Below are 18,646 nucleotides of genomic sequence, written 5' to 3' on the forward strand. Positions count from 1 at the left end.
AATAAAACTTTGTGAAGCACCAAACAACAAACTGGGACAAGAGATTTCTAGGACTTAAAAAAACCCAGTGCGGACCACGTCAGCAAACTAGTGGCTTGCTTTCAGCAAAACAGGTCCTTGTCTGTTATTGACCACTTGACCTAAATTAATCAAATAACCGATGGCCGTGCCCCGTTGATTGCCATTTGGAAATAGTCAGCTAGAAGGGGAGGGGTAGGGTGGCGTGTGGCTGGGAGGGATGGGCTTGGATGGAGTGTGGTTGGGAGGGTAGGGAGGGCTAGGGAGGACTGTGGTCCACATCGTGGTCTTCTATGTCCGAGGGCTGGTGGGCTACAGAGATGGAGTGTCAAAGACCGGTCATGTTGTATTTTCAAAACATAAGAGGTTAAGATTACTTATAGAACAAAGTAAAACAGAACAAGTTTATATGGTCCAGACGCGTAGCGAGAGGGGTACATATGACCCAGGGCGCCGACCTTAGGGGGTGCAAAAATGGGTTGGAAAAACAAATTAAAAATCTCATTTTAGTTGCAGTTTTGAATTATAAATGTAAAAAAAATATATGGGTGGGGGGTGCAAATTGAAAGTTTGAGGGGGGGGGGGGTGCAAATCGAAAGTTTGAGAGGGGGTGCAAATCGAAAGTTTGAAGGGGGGGGGGGTGCAAATTGTAAATTGAAAGGTTGCTCCCGAGAGGGGCGCCAAATTGAAAGTTTGTCCCCGGCGCCGGGAAGGGTCGCTACGCCTCTGATATGATCTGAGAGTATGCAGTCATTAGGGAAAGAAAAAGGCGGCTGGGGGTAGTGCTGACCAAACTAACCATCCAATGTCTATATTACAGAAACGGGTGAACTCTACCTCACTGGTCTCATAGGCCGCCAGTCTTGATAGGGAACGTTACTTATATATAATCCACACATCAGAGAATACAGTCTCACAATCCCAGCTATAGCGGAGGGGCATTGGTTTCCCCTACCCCCCCCCCCCCCCCCAAAAAACCCACGTCCACCGCTCCCTCCTCAATATAGAATAAATATATAACTTATTTTAATGTATCTACCCCCTACCCCCCTCCTCCAACCAATCCGGAAAGTTATGTCTGCAAGTCCGCCCCCACAGAAAATTTCAAGTTTTCCAGTCCCCCCCCCCCCCCTCCCCGAACATCTGTTTGAAAAAAACGCTGTAGACCACATTTTCCTAGCTATAGACAACATAACCCCAGATATAGACCATATAACCCCAGATATAGACCATATAACCCCAGATATAGACCATATAACCCCAGATATAGACCATACAACCCCAGATATAAACCATACAACCCCAGATATAGACCATATAACCCCAGATATAGACCATATAACCCCAGATATAGACCATATAACCCCAGATATAGACCATATAACCCCAGATATAGACCATACAACCCCAGATATAAACCATATAACCCCAGATATAGACCATATAATCCCAGATATAGACCATATAACCCCAGATATAGACCATACAACCCCAGATATAAACCATACAACCCCAGATATAGACCATATAACCCCAGATATAGACCATATAACCCCATATATAGACCATATAACCCCAGATATAGACCATATAACCCCAGATATAGACCATACAACCCCAGATATAAACCATATAACCCCAGATATAGACCATATAATCCCAGATATAGACCATATAACCCCAGATATAGACCATACAACCCCAGATATAAACCATACAACCCCAGATATAGACCATATAACCCCAGATATAGACCATATAACCCCAGATATAGACCATATAACCCCAGATATAGACCATACAACCCCAGATATAAACCATACAACCCCAGATATAGACCATATAACCCCAGATATAGACCATATAACCCCAGATATAGACCATATAACCCCAGATATAGACCATATAACCCCAGATATAGACCATACAACCCCAGATATAAACCATATAACCCCAGATATAGACCATATAATCCCAGATATAGACCATATAACCCCTATATAGACCATATAACCCCAGATATAAACCATACTTCCCCAGATATAGACCATATAACCCCAGATATAGACCATACAACCCCAGATATAAACCATACAACCCCAGATATAGACCATATAACCCCAGATATAGACCATATAACCCCAGATATAGACCATATAACCCCAGATATAGACCATACAACCCCAGATATAAACCATACAACCCCAGATATAGACCATATAACCCCAGATATAGACCATATAACCCCAGATATAGACCATATAACCCCAGATATAGACCATACAACCCCAGATATAAACCATATAACCCCAGATATAGACCATATAATCCCAGATATAGACCATATAACCCCAGATATAGACCATATAACCCCAGATATAAACCATACTTCCCCAGATATAGACCATATAACCCCAGATATAGACCATACTTCCCCAGATATAGACCATATAACCCCAGATATAGACCATACTTCCCCAGATATAGACCATATAACCCCAGATATAGACCATATAACCGCATATATAGACCATACTTCCCCAGATATAGACCATATAACCCCAGATATAGACCATACAGCCATATCTTCAAGCCCCAGCTTTAAACAATGTAATCTCAGCTAATGACCGTATAGCGCTAACTGTAGGCCATATAGCCCCAATTGCAGACAATTCACCAAAAACATACAATATCCCACGAACACTTTTACTATAAGAGAAACATTATCGCATCTAGAGCATTTAGGTAAAAGTTGAATAAATGTCTAGTTAAATCTATTGTCTTTTGCTTTGAGTGAACATCTAGGAGTGTATTGTCGGTGGTTTGAAAGGACGTCTAGTTAACTTTGTTATCTTTGGTTTAAAAGGGCGTTAGCTAACTTTGTTGTCATTGGTTCGAATTGGCGTCTGGTTAGATGTGTTGTGTCTGGTTTAAACTGACGTCTATTGAAATGTGGCACAACCTGGTTAAACCTCGTTCTACAGGTACTGCTCCTGATTGTCAATCACACAACTACCTGAAATCTCCCCAGACAATACCTTGACCTACCCGATCTCTCTTACCCCCCCCCCCCCACCCCATAATAGACTAATAGACCACCCCCTCCCCTCCCCACACCGCTAACTCGCCAACAGTCAACCGTCGTCTGTTACCACTAAATTGTTTGCCATTACGACCCCACAGCGACGGACAAAGAAAGAAAAACCTAGCGAAATCCAGCTGACCCACTAATTACGTCCCTTTTCAAAACTCCGCTGTTTGACAAGGGGAGTTGGATTACCCCCCCCCCCCCCGGCCCCCCCCACCCCCTTTCGGCCCTTGTCATAACCACAGAACGCTGACGAAGCATTTCGCGAGCGGTAAGGTTACACCATCCCCGCACCGACCACCAGGAATGATGACGTAGCATGGCAGGGGGTCACTCAACCGTGTCACTCCCCGCTTGACCACCCGTTACCCCAAACAAAGAGGCCGTAACGGGCGGTATTTATTAGCCGCTTAAGGTAGGTATGCTCATACAATCGGCAATTAATGTTTCGTTGACCGTCGCCGATACGTCGCCAATAACGACGCGAGTACCGCTCGCGGTTTAATCTGGAGCCCGCCACAAAGAAAAACAAACGCTTTGATCCGAGAACTTGATGGCTCAGCACGATTTACACAAAATTTCATAGCCTCATCAATCCCCCCCCCCCCCCCCACCCCTCTCTCTCTTGTGGAAATCTTTGAGACTTCTTAAACCCAAACCAAATAAGACTAGGAGCCGTGTCAGTTTTTGTGTAGGGTCCTTAAGATTAGTTGCCAAAAAAATCTATCTAATCCTAATACATACCCAATCCATCTACACCCCCCTCCGCCCGTCTTCACAAACCCAAACATTGTTATTCAGAGCGTTTCTATAAACTTGGACTAAAGTATAACAAGATCTAGTTCTAGCGTTGGCTCTAGGGCCGGCTTTTGGGTTCTGAAAAAAAACATAGTACGGCTGACGTCAGTGACTCAACCAGCTGTGCACGCCAACACATTTATTGATGACGTCACAAAGACACGACTATGAGAGTATGGAGACATTGTCTGGGCTGAGAGAATGGTAGGTCACGGTGACTTCAAGGTTTATATATTTAAGGGCAAACAGAAGTGGGGGGAAGGGGGATGTTGAAGTAAGGTGAGATTTAAAAAAAATCAGGGCGTTTTAGATGTTTGGTAATACTCTTTAAAAAAAATCTCTCTGAATGTTTGATTTGATACAAATTAGATTACAGACGTACACTGAAGCGACACTATAACAGCATACTGAAGTAAAAACTACAATTGTATACTAGAGTATGATGTTTTTTTTTTTTTTTTTTTTATAGAGTGGAAGGTACAATTCTATGCTGAAGAAAAACTATATTTAGTTAGATGTAGATTCTAAATGCAACATTTTGTAAAGCTATTTTTGCTAGAGGAAGGATACAAATACAGCATTCTGTAAAGCTGTTATTGCTTGAAGTAGGTTCTAAATACAACTTATGTAAAGCTATTATTGCTTGAAGTAGGTTATAGATACAATATTCTGTAAAGCTGTTATTGCTTGAAGTAGGTTCTAAATACAACTTATGTAAAGCTATTATTGCTTGAAGTAGGTTATAGATACAATATTCTGTAAAGCTTTTATTGCTTGAAGTAGGTTCTAAATACAACTTATGTAAAGCTATTATTGCTTGAAGTAGGTTATAGATACAATATTCTGTAAAGCTGTTATTGCTTGAAGTAGGTTCTAAATACAACTTATGTAAAGCTATTATTGCTTGAAGTAGGTTATAGATACAATATTCTGTAAAGCTGTTATTGCTTGAAGTAGGTTCTAAATACAACTTATGTAAAGCTATTATTGCTTGAAGTAGGTTATAGATACAATATTCTGTAAAGCTGTTATTGCTTGAAGTAGGTTCTAAATACAACTTATGTAAAGCTATTATTGCTTGAAGTAGGTTATAGATATAATATTCTGTAAAGCTGTTATTGCTTGAAGTAGGTTCTAAATACAACTTATGTAAAGCTATTATTGCTTGAAGTAGGTTATAGATACAATATTCTGTAAAGCTGTTATTGCTTGAAGTAGGTTCTAAATACAACTTATGTAAATCTATTATTGCTTGAAGTAGGTTCTCGATTGAAGATAGCAACAGAACATGTCAATAAAACCTGTGCAGATTTATGAGAAGATATTAAGAACAAAATGTTTCCAACTCGGGCGATAAGGGCAGAAATTTAGTTCGATTTTTTTTATACATAAGTAATTTACACCCTGTTAGGGTATGTAGTAGCGAGATAGAACTGTTCAGTTAGTGTTAGGGTCTGTAGTAGCGAGATAGAACTGTTCAGTTAGTGTTAGGGTCTGTAGTAGCGAGATAGAACTGTTCAGTTAGTGTTAGGGTCTGTAGTAGCGAGATAGAACTTTTAGCTTAGTGTTAGGGTCTGTAGTAGCGAGATAGAACTTTTAGCTTAGTGTTAGGGTATGTAGTAGCGAGATAGAACTTTTAGCTTAGTGTTAGGGTCTGTAGTAGCGAGATAGAACTTTTAGCTTAGTGTTAGGGTCTGTAGTAGCGAGATAGAACTCTTAGTGTTAGGGTCTGTAGTAGCGAGATAGAACTTTTAGCTTAGTGTTAGGGTCTGTGGTAGCGAGATAGAACTTTTAGCTTAGTGTTAGGGTCTGTAGTAGCGAGGTAGAACTTTTAGCTTAGTGTTAGGGTCTGTAGTAGCGAGATAGAACTTTTAGCTTAGTGTTAGGGTCTGTAGTAGCGAGATAGAACTTTTAGCTTAGTGTTAGGGTCTGTAGTAGCGAGATAGAACTGTTCAGTTAGTGTTAGGGTCTGTAGTAGCGAGATAGAACTTTTAGCTTAGTGTTAGGGTCTGTAGTAGCGAGGTAGAACTTTTAGCTTAGTGTTAGGGTCTGTAGTAGCGAGATAGAACTGTTCAGTTAGTGTTAGGGTCTGTAGTAGCGAGATATAACTTTTAGCTTAGTGTTAGGGTCTGTAGTAGCGAGATAGAACTTTTAGCTTAGTGTTAGGGTCTGTAGTAGCGAGATAGAACTTTTAGCTTAGTGTTAGGGTCTGTAGTAGCGAGATAGAACTGTTCAGTTAGTGTTAGGGTCTGTAGTAGCGAGATAGAACTTTTAGCTTAGTGTTAGGGTCTGTAGTAGCGAGATAGAACTTTTAGCTTAGTGTTAGGGTCTGTAGTAGCGAGATAGAACTTTTAGCTTTAGTGTTAGGGTCTACAAAAATATAGTAGCGAGGTAGAACTTTTAGCTTAGTGTTAGGGTCTGTAGTAGCGAGATAGAACTTTTAGCTTTAGTGTTAGGGTCTACAAAAATATAGTAGCCAGGTAGAACTTTTAGCTTAGTGTTAGGGTCTGTAGTAGCGAGATAGAACTTTTAGCTTAGTGTTAGGGTCTGTAGTAGCGAGATAGAACTTTTAGCTTAGTGTTAGGGTCTGTAGTAGCGAGATAGAACTGTTCAGTTAGTGTTAGGGTCTGTAGTAGCGAGATAGAACTTTTAGCTTAGTGTTAGGGTCTGTAGTAGCGAGATAGAACTTTTAGCTTAGTGTTAGGGTCTGTGGTAGCGAGATAGAACTTTTAGCTTAGTGTTAGGGTCTGTAGTAGCGAGATAGAACTGTTCAGTTAGTGTTAGGGTCTGTAGTAGCGAGATAGAACCTTTAGCTTAGTGTTAGGGTCTGTAGTAGCGAGATAGAACTTTTAGCTTAGTGTTAGGGTCTGTAGTAGCGAGATAGAACTGTTCAGTTAGTGTTAGGGTCTGTGGTAGCGAGATAGAACTTTTAGCTTAGTGTTAGGGTCTGTAGTAGTGAGATAGAACTTTTAGCTTAGTGTTAGGGTCTACAAAAATATAGAAGCGAGATAGAACTTTTAGCTTAGTGTTAGGGTCTGTAGTAGCGAGATAGAACTGTTCAGTTAGTGTTAGGGTCTGTAGTAGCGAGATATAACTTTTAGCTTAGTGTTAGGGTCTGTAGTAGCGAGATATAACTTTTAGCTTAGTGTTAGGGTCTGTAGTAGCGAGATAGAACTGTTCAGTTAGTGTTAGGGTCTGTAGTAGCGAGATATAACTTTTAGCTTAGTGTTAGGGTCTGTAGTAGCGAGATAGAACTTTTAGCTTAGTGTTAGGGTCTGTAGTAGCGAGATAGAACTTTTAGCTTAGTGTTAGGGTCTGTAATAGCGAGATATAACTTTTAGCTTAGTGTTAGGGTCTGTAGTAGCGAGATAGAACTTTTAGCTTAGTGTTAGGGTCTGTAATAGCGAGATATAACTTTTAGCTTAGTGTTAGGGTCTGTAGTAGCGAGATAGAACTTTTAACTTAGTGTTAGGGTCTGTAGTAGCGAGATAGAACTTTTAACTTAGTGTTAGGGTCTGTACTAGCGAGATAGAACTGTTCAGTTTGTGTTTGTTTTAGAGAAAAGAAAAAAATACAGACGAGCGGAAGCTAATGATAAAATACTTCAAACACAAATGGCAATGAAAGGATTGGACGAAATGGCCAAACGACGGAACGGTGAAATGTTGAAAGAACGAGTTTCTGTTTTTTTTTAAGTTATAGATACCTGGGCAAGCTTGGAGTCTTTACAGATTTTAGGATGGGTTGGGGGAGGGTGTGTAGGGGGTAGGAAGGGGGAGCGGTCTTAAGTAAAATATTGGCTGAGGCATGTAATCCATGCCATGCTTTGTGTCCTAGAGCGGTGTGGGGGGGGGGGGGGGAGTACCTGGTATCCCTGAGTGAAAGTACATGGGGTGGGGAGGGGGGTAGGTTTACCTGTAACACAGAGCCCGTGAAACAAAGGGAAGCAAGTCAGGAGAGTTGGTCGCCATCTGGTGGGTTCCATAACTGGATTACAGAGAGGGGGGAGGGTAGGGAGGAGGTGACGTACAGTTCTGTTATTGTCAAGTTTTGTCTTCATAGCGACCCTCGTCATGATGACGTGTGGAAGTTAGAAGTACTCACGTAGTGTGGTGGGTAGGTGGCGATGACATATGTTTGGACGAGTGGGCTTTGATGATATCTGGGATTTTTTGAGGGTCTAAATTTACACGGTGAGTTATGTGTTAACCAGGGATGGGGTGGGATGTGTGGGTGGATGTTAAGCAGGGGTAGGGTGGCGTTGTGGGGGTGTATGTTTTATCAAGGGGTGGGGTGGGTTGTGTGGGTGGATGTTGACCATGGGTGGGGGTGGGGTTGTGGGGGTGTATGTTTACTAGGGGTGGGGTGGATTATGTGGGTAGTTATTAACCAAGGGTGTGTGTGTGTTTGTATGTTAATCAGGGTTGTGGTGGGTTATGTGGGTGTATGTTAATCAGGGGTGGGTTGGGGTTGTGTGGGTGTATGTTAACCAGATGTGGGGTGGGGTTGTGTGGGTGTATGTTTACCTGGGGTGGGGTTGTGTGGGTGTATGTTAGCCTGGGGTGAGTTGCTGGACTTTACCGTTGTGTATAAACAAGGGGTGGGGCTGGGTATGTGAGTTTTGTCCGACCAGCTTGAGGGTGGCCCCAGATTAAGCTAATTCCCTTATGTCCGGCAGGTGAGGGTCAAGCTTAAGGGAGGGTCAGTGCGAGACCCTGCGCGGCTTAAACAATACCCCCGGCCCCCGCGCAGGACAGAAGGTTCACCCCGGGTGCATCTTAAACAGGACTTAAGAGTGGACACGGGGCCAGGGAGGGCCCTGTACGTACACACGTGTGCTGTATGAACGAGTGCAGTAACGAGGTAATTAGCACCGACTGTTTGCGCTCACTAATCACTCCCATGCAGCGGGCCGCCCCCTCGGTTCAAAGGTCGGATTACCGGCTAATCCTCGCCCCGAGCCGCACGCGACGGCTGCTGGAATGTACTCACCCGTTTCCGGTGAAAAATCGCTCTGTTGCCAAATGTACAAAGAAATTTTTCGAAATGCTCAGCCTTTACTCACACTCTTTCCCTTTGAATTTTATCGTCTGTGTTTGCTTTCTGCAGATGAGAATGACGCCAGCGGACAAGTTTCTCCAAACACTCCCCCCACCCCACCCATATACGTTATTTCAAGTTTATCAAATTAAGGTTGTAAGAAGTATATCGTAACTTTTCAACGCCTATTTGAAGATAAACACTGGCGCACGCCCAAGACAACACGCGAAACAGCTCAGACGTGATAAGATGTTTTTTGTGAGCTGTTGTTTCGTTTTCTGATTCGGTGCTGGAAGAACTGAGACACTTGCACCCAGAACTTGCTTCTAACTAGGACCTATCGTACATTAAATGTGGACCTATCGGGGACCTATCAATGACCTATCGAGAATCTATCAAGGACCTATCGACGACCTATCAAGAATATATCGACGACCTATGGAGAATATAACAAGGACCTATCGTACATTAATGAGAACTTATCGAGGACCTATCAACGATCTATCGAGAATCTATCAAGGACCTATCGACGACCTATCAAGAATATATCGACGACCTATGGAGAATATAACAAGGACCTATCGTACATTAATGAGAACTTATCGAGGACCTATCAACGATCTATCGAGAATCTATCAAGGACCTATCGACGACCTATCAAGAATATATCGACGACCTATCGAGAATATAACAAGGACCTATCGTACATTAATGAGAACTTATCGAGGACCTATCAACGATCTATCGAGAATCTATCAAGGACCTATCGACGACCTATCGAGAATCTATCAAGGACCTATCGACGGCAAATCGACGACCTATCGATGACCTTTCGAGAATCTATCGAGGGCCTGCCGTGGACCTATCGACGACCTATCGAGGACCTATTAGGACCTACCGAGGACCAAAGGACAGCAATCCGGGACACGAATCAAAAGCTTGTATAGACCTACCACGCCCTTTTAGAAAGTACCTATCGGTTAGGTAGACCTACATGCAAAGATGTTCTCGAAGAAATACTTGAAAAAAAACACCTACCAATGACCTTTATAGAAGGACCTACTAATGATCCCAATCAAGGACCTACATGTGACCTACTAGCAAGGCATGCTAGCAAGCACAAGTACAAGTAAACAGCCTGTAAAGACCTTAACGGTAGACTTACAGAGCCTCATAAAAATATCTCATCAATAACGGGAACAATAGCGAAAGTGACCAATGTAGCCTAGAGACAGCTACCAGTACACCATAAAGAAAGTTACCAGTACACCATAAAGAAAATTACCAATACACCATAAAGAAAGTTACCAATACACCATAAAGAAAGTTACCAATACACCATAAAGAAAGTTACCAATACACCATAAAGAAAGTTACCAATACACCATAAAGAAAGTTACCAATACACCATAAAGAAAGTTACCAATACACCATAAAGAAAGTTACCAATACACCATAAAGAAAGTTACCAATGCACCATAAAGAAATTTACCAATACACCATAGAGAAAGTTACCAATACACCATAAAGAAAGTTACCAATACACCATAAAGAAAGTTACCAATAAAGAAAGTTACCAACAGACCATAAAGAAAGTTACCGGAAGATGAGAAAAAAAATATAATTGCAAGTCAAGAGGTAAGAACATTTGTAGATCCAGACACGTCATGACTCAGCCGCTCTCACATTCCTGGCATCGTCCTCCCCTGCCGGCCCAGGTAAAAATGAGAAGAAAAGGTTAAAGCTATCCAGGAACTCCAGAAGTCTTACCAAGGTAAGAACTTTCCCACGGTGATGCAAATTTTTTTCTTCTTCTGGAACTGTAGAGGGGGGTAGAGGAGAAAAAAAAGTAAATATATGTATGTAAAGAGTTGGTATATAGGAATAGTTGATGTGTTGATAGTATAGGTCAAGGATGTCAGGAAAAAAAGGGGGGGGGGGGAGACTTAAGGAGGGCCGACTCGTGAGTTAAAAAAGGGGAAATTGTGGTGGGGAGGGGTGTTGAGTAAGAGGGGGGGGGGGGCGCCTAGGGGTGAAGAATTGATGGATAAACAAAGGAGGTTTAGAGATAAAGAGTAACAGTACCGCGGAGGGTAGGTAGACTTTGGTCACGTGAGCGTATGAAAGGAGAGGGAGAAGAAAATGAAAGATAAATACAGCTAAGTCGCTCTGGAAGGGGGGGGGGGGGGAGGATGGACTTGTAAGACAGTAGAGAGTGATAAACAAAGGTAGATTAAAGCGTCGAGATAATGTAACAAGTTTCTTAGTATGAACGTATATATGGTTAGATCTAGAGGGAGAAAAAAAATTACTGATTACAATAGATGATTAGCATCCATTTACCAAATAAAGTATGAAAATTATGATTTCAAGACTTACACTGTAAAGTTCGCTAAGATAAAAGTTTAAGAAAAAAATATTACTGACTACCATTGATGATTAGCATCCATTTACCAAATAAAGTATGAAAATTATGATTTCAAGACTTAAACTGTAAAGTTCGCTAATATAAAAGTTTAAGAAATGTTTCTTAAATAAAAATTGAATTAAGATTTAAGGGGTTAGTACAAAAAAAAGGTGTTTAAGTTAAGGACGTTTAAGTTTGGCTTTACTCATCCAAGATGCTCCTTACAAAGACAAAACATTAAATAAAGAGAGAGAGAGAGAGAGAGATTTGCAAGCGATCTTGTAGATGTCAGCCTAATCAAATGTCTCTTTGATGTTAAACTTCAGTTAGCTAGCCTACTCGTTTAATCAGTTTGATTTTAAGGTAGAGCTAGCTAGCTAGTCAATCCATCAATTTGATGTTAAGCTAGAGTTAGCTAGCTGAATTCATCAGTTTATTATAAGCTAAATCTAGCTAGCTGGTCAATCCATGTTGATATAAAGCCAGAGCTTGCTAGTTAGCCAATCCACCAGTCTTATATCAAACTAGAATTAATTCTGTAACCTTAGTAACCTACCAGTTAAGTGAGAGCTAGCACACAAAGCTACTTTTGCTACTACGTCTAAACGAATGGTAACTAGACTCGTCCAGCGGCTGTAGAGTATGCTAGTTTTCTACATAACTAGGTAGCACTGCTGCTACACCTGCTAGTATATCTTCTAACTTAGCGAACACTGCTTCTAATGCTAGTATATTTTCTAGCTTAACCAACCCTTACGTAGCACCGTTACTATCTCAATTAGCACCTACTAACTTAGCCAACCCTTACGTAGCACCGTTACTACCTCAATTAGCACCGACTAACTTAGCCAACCCTTACGTAGCACAGTTACTACCTAAATTAGCACCGACTAACTATACCAACCCTTACGTAGCACCGTTACTACCTCAATTAGCACCGACTAACTTAGCCAACCCTTACGTAGCACCGTTACTACCTCAGTTAGCACCGACTAACTTAACCAACCCTTACGTAGCACCCTTACTACCTCAGTTAGCACCGACTAACTTAACCAACCCTGACGTAGCACCGTTACTATCTCATTTAGCACCGACTAGCTTAGCCAACCCTTACGTAGCACCGTTACTATCTCATTTAGCACCGACTAGCTTAGCCAACCCTTACGTAGCACTGTAACTACCTCAGTTAGCACCGACTAACTTAGCCAACCCTTACGTAGCACCGTTACTACCTCAGTTAGCACCGACTAACTTAGCTAACCTTTACATAGCACCCTTACTACCTCAGTTAGCACCGACTTCTTCTTCTTCTTCTTCGTTCTTAATTATTAGTGTTGAAGGGGATCGAGATTTATCTGCCAGTGGGTTTGAGCTCGAGACTTTGTTCGAATTTATCAACCATGAGCTTTTTGCAGACTCGACAACGCCTCCAACACAGTTAAGCGTTACGTGTCAACTGGTTATGCGCCATTGAGGCCATTGACTCCGATTTCAGCCTGCTTTTCTTTTTGGATTTGCTTCCATAGCCTTTGTCCAACCAAGAACAAACTACAAGGCAGCAGTTGTTTTAATTTTGGAGTTGTCCCTCCTAGAAGAGTGGCTGTCCCCAGCTAACGAGCCTCATCTGCCCGAGGGATCGAACTCGAGACTTTTCGGTTTAGCAACCATGAGCTTTACCGACTCGACCACGCCGACCCCTTTGCACCGACTAATTTAGCCAACCCTTACGTAGCACCCTTACTACCTCAGCACCGACTGTTGTCTGGCTACCTCATTAGCCAGCGAACCATCAGGTTCTGTTGACAAGCCCATCTGACAACAAACCCAGGTACCAGGAACCATCCCCCCCCCTACCTTACTCTCCGTACCACCCCCATCCCCATTCCTTACTCTCCGTACCACCCCCTACCTCCACTAGAACCAGGTACTGTCCCCCCACCCAAAGTTATATCAGGACCAGATTTTTCCCCATCCCACCTCCACCAGGTACTCCCCCCCCCCCCCCCCCACCAAACCTTCCCCAACCAGAACCAGTTACAGCCCCCCCCCGACCCCCCCCCCCCCCCTCTTATTTATTGTCACGGACCAGGCGTTACGTGGCTAGCGCACGTGCTGTATCTGCGCGTGCCTCCAGCAGATTTAAACGCTTCCATTCAGCGGGGAGAGTTGACCTTTTCTCTTTGATTAAAAAAAAAGACGTCACTTGTTTTAAAGTTCTCGCTGTTAAAGGTAAAAACACATTGCCCCGGGTATAGCACCTTTGTTGTGCTAGTACTACAGCACTTTGTGTGTGCTAGTTCTACAGCACCTTTTGTGTGCTAGTTCTACAGCACCTTGCGTGTACTAGTACTACAGCACCTCATGTGGTGGGGTACTAGATCCATAGCACCTTTTATGTGCTAGTACTACAGCACCTTGCGTGTCCTAGTTCTATAACACCTTTTGTTGTGCTAGTTCTACAGCACCTCATGTGGTGTGGTACTAGAACCATAGCAGCTTATGTACTAACTCTAGTTCTAGTTCTGGTCTAACATAATAATCTCTACGTTTTACACAAAGGTGTAAAAAGACAAAAAAAAAAACCGATAATGAAAGGCAGGCATACATCTGCAGAATGCAAGCACTGGGTAGAATGAGTACAACAATGTAAGAACTGGGTAAAATGAGCATAACAGAAAGGCATAATTCGAGCTTTACTTCATCTACTCTAAAATAGCTGATTCTGAATTCGGAAAATATTTCATATTCCAAGCTTATTTCAATCGTCAAAACGTCAACTTCTACAGTAGGATCAGAATTCACAAGTGTCATTATTTGCCATGGTCGCAAATCGCTTTTGACATGAAATATCCCCAACCATTTTGTGTCACGTATTTTAATTGAATGACCTCCAAGGAAGGAATGCCCAATGTTTTCGCTGGTCGCAATGTGTACCTGACCCCAGTCAGGTAGGGTTGGGAGGACAGAAATGCTGACCACACAATGACTTCATAGGACCTGGTCAAATTAACAGATGTGTACTTCAACTTGTGTATTGACCCCGACTTGCAGGGTTTCTTTCAAACATTTTTCCACTAGAGAGGAAGTGGGGGAGGGGGGGGCGGTCCACTATGGTTAAAGTCTATATGTTCTGTTTAAATGTATTATTTTCCAATTTCGACTAAGGAGGGGGTGGTTGAAAAAAAAATGTAATTTTACCATGTGTTTAAATTGAACAGGAAATACCATCAGCGTAGTTTAACTGCACGTGTTATCAAAACGACAATTTATCTCGAAAGTGCGTGATTTTGTAACAGAATATTTTTGGGAAATAGTTCCTTTTTTTATACTTGACTCGCTCATGGGGGGAAGTAATTTCAACAGGACGTCGTCTGCTACTGAGCGGGCAGACGGCAGGAAGTAGTTTAAAACTGAATGTCGCAAGCCTAAAAAATAATGAAATAGTTACGCAAGTGAAACACAATTGACGATAGTTTAGCTTCTGGAAAATTCGATACTTTGTGCGTTTCCTGACTGCTCTTGCAAACCGACGACACTTAAATAGAGTGGAGGAGGGGGAGGGGGGAATTGTTTAATTAATTTCCGTTTGCCGTTAAAAAATATGCCACCGCAGCGTTAAGTTAATGACGTACTGAACCTAAACACACGTACATAAACGGTGGAAAGCTAGGGATTGTGTATATATTATCTAAGACAAAATAGAAAATCAATTTGACCCACCCAAATACAATGTGTTACATTAAAGTTCCCTTTCGAACCTTGCGGCCCACTAGGCAAGTGAAGTAGAATTGACCTCGGTTTATGAAGGGATAGTGTGGTCAGCACTATGCCCAGACGTCTTTACTTTCCCTAACGTGAGTCAGGTATTCATCATAGTTAGGTGGACTCTGCGACTCTAGCATGGGACCCGAACACGAGACTTTCGGGTTAGCAGTCGAACGCTCTACTATTCGATCACTCCGTACAATGTATAACATTACATAAGCCTATCGTATTTCCACATAGACCATCAGCCCGCATATTATCCAGGAGCCTTCATCACTAAAACAAAAGCAAAAAACAAAGGCACACATAGAGAAAATTTAAAAATGGGATTTTTCAATACAGGAACCGTATCATTTTCCATAGAAAATGGCATGTTACATCTGCATATGACGTGTTTAAATAATCAAAGAAAGAATATGTAGCCCGTAGTTTCAAGATTAACAAAGCCAGAGATATATTACATCACCCTATAACAAAATGCCCCCCCCCCTTTCTGTATGCACGTGCGACTCGTCACGATACCCTTCACCCTGTAGGTCAGGTTCAGGTTTAGACCGAGATACAGCTAGACGGTACACAAGGTAACAGAAGTGGCATATCCGTTTACCTATCAGAGAAACGCAATTCAGACACGATTAAGTCACAAACTATTATATAATGGCACACAGATTATTATATTTCAGCACCCAACATTTGGGTTTATAATTTAAAAAAAAAACTAGACTTGAAAATTATTTGTTGTGATTGTTATTGTACCGCAAATGTTGCTCTATTGCAGCTTATGGGGGATCTTGTACATTTTATAGCACATGTATGGGTAGGTGGAGGGATATTGTACATTTTATAGCACATGTATGGGTAGGTGGAGGGATCTTGTACATTTTATAGCACATGTATGGGTAGGTGGAGGGATCGTGTACATTTTATAGCACATGTATGGGTAGGTGGAGGGATCTTGTACAGTTTATAGCACTTGTATGGGTAGGTGGAGGGATCTTGTACATATTATAGCACACGCACGGGGTATGGTGGGGGTGTGATTTTTTCATATTAGAGCACATGCAGCGGATGGTGGGGAAGGGGGGGGGGATCTTGTACGTGTTATAACACATGTATAGGTAGGGTGTGGGGGGGGGTCTTGTAAATATTATAGCACATGTATGGGTAAGGTGGGGGTGTGATTTTTTTCATATTAGAGCACATGCAGCGGAGGGTGGGGGGGGGGGGATCTTGTACGTGTTATAACACATGTATGGGTAGGGTGGCGGGGGGGTCTTGTACGTGTTATAACACATGTATGGGTAGGGTGGGGGTCTTGTACATATTATAGCACATGTATGGGTAAGGTGTGGGGGTGGGGGAATCTTGTAAATATTATCGATAAACCCCATGCAGGACAAGTGTGGGGGTTTATCATGTTGTTATAGTGTGAGGTGTTTGGTGGTCGAGTGACGTGTTATGTAACTTTTGTTTTAATCAATTCAATATTTAAAAAAAAAAACATTTCCGCCTCTTATTTCCTGGTGAATTTCCTTTCATTTTTTTTTCATTTCCCGAAGACTTTCTGAAAATGTATGCAGCGCAAAAAATTACTTAAACATTTGAGAAATAACATTAGATCTAGTAATGGGTATTGAGTAAAAGTTTTTAAATAAACGATGTTTTATGTGTGTTGGGAATATGGTGTGGGGGTCTTGAATTGTTATACAAGGAGTTGTAGTCTGTGCAAATATGTGGGGTGGGGAGTGGAGGTGATGCGTCCCAGATGTATTACTTTTGTTACCGTATATATGTGCATAACCGCTCGCAACCATTCAACACTTCCTACACAAGGGAATCTACACGCAGACTCGACGTAAACTTTCGCGGCCATTGTTGTGACGTCACGGTTGTTTACATCCCACGATGTGTCGTGTTGTCATGCACTTGTTTAGGTTCGCGGCGTGTAGTTTGTGAGTTCAGTGCTACACGCCGCGCAGTCTTGGTGGCACACTCCCGCTCCACCCAACTGATAGTTTGATCATCAAAACCCAAGGTTGTCGCACGTCATCTAAATGCGTTGTCTACTGTCTTTAGTGGAATGGAGGAAGAGGAGGAAGGGGGCAGATAGGGTCAGGGTCATTTATAAAAAGATTTGAATAAAAATAACCTTTACGTTGGAAAACAAAGAAATTGTAATGCTATATTCTGCGACATATACATTTTTGTCGATCAGCAGTCTTTAGAATGCTCTACGACAACTTAGGACTGCCGTGCGACAACTTTGGTCTGTCTCACGAGTAACAACAACTTTGGACGTGAAACCAGCAGACAATGATCCAACCATCTCTGTTCTATTTTGGTCGCTGATTTCACGAGCCTTGAAGTTGTAGTGCAAAGCGTGGGCCGAGGAGAGGGAGAGGGGTGGGGGACGCGCGGATGGGCTAATTAGGTCACGTCAGATCACCGTTAGTTTTTGGGCCCTGCCAAGGAGCGTTAGTTTTTTTTTTTTTTTTTGGGAGGGGGGGGGGATGAAGCATGCGACTCTACACGAACTCAGGACCGTTGAAGTTACACAAAGGAAATGATATTTTTCCGTGAGGAAATACCACCAGGTCGCGCATTTGTGTAATTAAAACAGAAGGTTAAATTGAATCTTTCTTCATTAATCGATAACACATTTAATAGTACTACACTTGAGTTAGAGGCTTGGTAATGGCTGTTTGGTACCACTGCACGGGAAAGTAACATTGTGGCTTAACAGCTGTTTTAAAATAATCAGTGTGTGTGATTTAATAGGTGAAATTATTTCAAAGTGCTGGGTTATCACCAGGAAATCATCGCTGTAGTGATACGACCTTATCGAGGGGCGAGCGAGGGTTTTAAAAATGTGCCGCGATCCGAAACCCATTCAACGTTTAAAATTTTCATGTCGAGGCAAGTTTGGGGGGGAGTGGGGAACGTACGAGGAAACACCGCGGACATGTTTGGGTTTGTGATCCGACTTACCGCTTCTACAGTCCAAGGCCAATCACAGACAGGTAAGAAAGGCTTCCCTTTAAACCGCGGCATAGTTTCGGGCCTCAGATCCATAACGGGAACATAATCGATTCGTCAGCAAAGGTTTGCCGCGCTTTGCTGGAACAGAGGCTGACTGAATGAAACGTTGGGTGAATGGGGGGATGTTACGACTAGTAGATGGGAGAGTGACGCTGTGCACGCGCATTAGTACAGTATTGTTGTCTAGCGTTTGTTTACTTCTTTGTTCGATGTATGTAAAAAAAAAATATCCGACTAAAAAAAAAATTAAAATTTCGACGGATTTAAAAAAAAATCAGGGCGCGATTACACTCGGCGATTGCGTCGATTATTTTGATTGCTGACTTAAATCACCTTTAAACGTAGGCAAGGTCACACAGCGTTTCATCCATCGGCTTGTCGATGCTGAAATAAACAACGACATGTTGTTGCACGAACTGCGGCGTGGCGGTTCTCTCCCTTTGCCCGCCGCCTCTCACTCGCCTCGTCCCATTGACTCATTACACAGCCGC

Source organism: Physella acuta, unplaced genomic scaffold, assembly GCF_028476545.2.
Source record: "Physella acuta isolate Inbredline_101_S28 unplaced genomic scaffold, ASM2847654v3 ptg002018l, whole genome shotgun sequence".
Taxonomy (NCBI): domain Eukaryota; kingdom Metazoa; phylum Mollusca; class Gastropoda; family Physidae; genus Physella; species Physella acuta.